Here is a 1,412-nt window from a genome sequence, read left to right on the forward strand (position 1 = left end):
TTCTAATTCCGATATTTTTTTACGAATGTAGCTGGTGTTTATGGACTTAGCATCAATATTTCTAATACGATATTTCGATGAATATTAAAACACAACAGCATATCTACTTTGGCACCAGATGATGAGCAATTGAGTCAAAATCGATCGGACGCAGTGAGACAATGATCCTCTCTTCGTGTGGTCTACATCCGTGACTCTATAATTCGACGAAGAATTGCTCCCGCAACTTCAGCTGTGTCAGAATCTAGTTTGCGGTGAAAGTCTGTCAATCTGCTAAGGTAACGTTCATCTGCGTCTCTGCAAAGGATTTGGCGAAATCTTTGGGTCTTGACAATTTGTTCTTCAAACAAATTACGTATTTCATGAATTCAGTTCTTTTACTATGAAAATTGGCAAAGTGGATGCAGTTGTGATGGCCGAGAGGTGAAGGCGTTGGATTTGAAATCCAATGGGGTCTCCCTGCGCAGGTTCGAATCCTGCTCACAGCGTTGACTCTTTTAAAATTCATTAATTCCTTTGCAGAATTTCGATTTCATGGAGATTGAGCTTTGCATTCAATCGAAAGTAAATTTTCAACTGTGAAGAATCCGAAGTAATTTCAAGACGTCTAATTGAATAGATTATATGTCGAGAAACAAAAAGCCACCATCTTCCAACACGAATCAGTTTCCAAACATTTGTCGAACTATCGTGAAATTTGGATTTTCGGGATTGAGGCGGGAGGGGGGCGGGGGTGGTGGTGCAATTATGCAAAACAAGAAGCAATGCAATACATTTACCTGCAGGTGATGAGTTTTTTTTAGGATCAGTTGAAAGTCAAGCTGAGAAAGTTCAACCTAATTTACAGCTGACTCTCAAGGCCAATTATCTTTTATATCAGCAGTCAATGAATTAGAAAAAACAATTCCATGTGTGGAAAGGAACTCGACTGGTCCAGGTTCCTGGCTTGAGGTGTGATAATGCAAGGCAATATCAGCGGAGTAGAATTTTCTGGAAATATTAGAAATGGAATGTTAACAGTCTTCTGCTGTCCACATTCGTAAGAAACTGTGCATTAAGAACTGAAATTGAAAATTAACGATGAAAATCAGACGTAGCCCTCTGCTTGTGGAGTAGCATTGTTAAGAACAATAGGTTGTTGCTGAGACTAAAATTGACCAAAATAATCGATGGGGATCTTATCCACGATCTCCGTTGGAGCAGTTGGTGTGGAGAGCTCAGCTTGAAGAACCAAGTGCCAATTATTCATCTTGGCTGTCTGAATTGCTCAGTTAAACAGACTCCCAGTTTAATGAAAAAAACTTTGCTATCAGTGCTAGATGTTTTCATGTCAGCATGTTCCGATATGAGAGGACACTCCATGGAGTAGATGCGACTTAAATTTTGACTCCAACGTCAGAGATGTTGACACA

General features: G+C 39.7%; 1 non-coding gene across 1 annotated transcript; it reads left to right on the forward strand.

Moving 5' to 3' along the window:
- The first annotated feature begins 406 nt into the window (after nucleotides 1-406).
- trnas-uga (transfer RNA serine (anticodon UGA)) lies at nucleotides 407-488 on the forward strand. The gene has a single exon. It is a non-coding gene; the product is annotated as a tRNA-Ser (tRNA).
- Nucleotides 489-1,412: the final 924 nt, after the last annotated feature.

The sequence above is a fragment of the Chiloscyllium punctatum genome, chromosome 6 (assembly GCF_047496795.1).
Source record: "Chiloscyllium punctatum isolate Juve2018m chromosome 6, sChiPun1.3, whole genome shotgun sequence".
In the NCBI taxonomy this organism is placed as follows: Eukaryota; Metazoa; Chordata; class Chondrichthyes; order Orectolobiformes; family Hemiscylliidae; genus Chiloscyllium; species Chiloscyllium punctatum.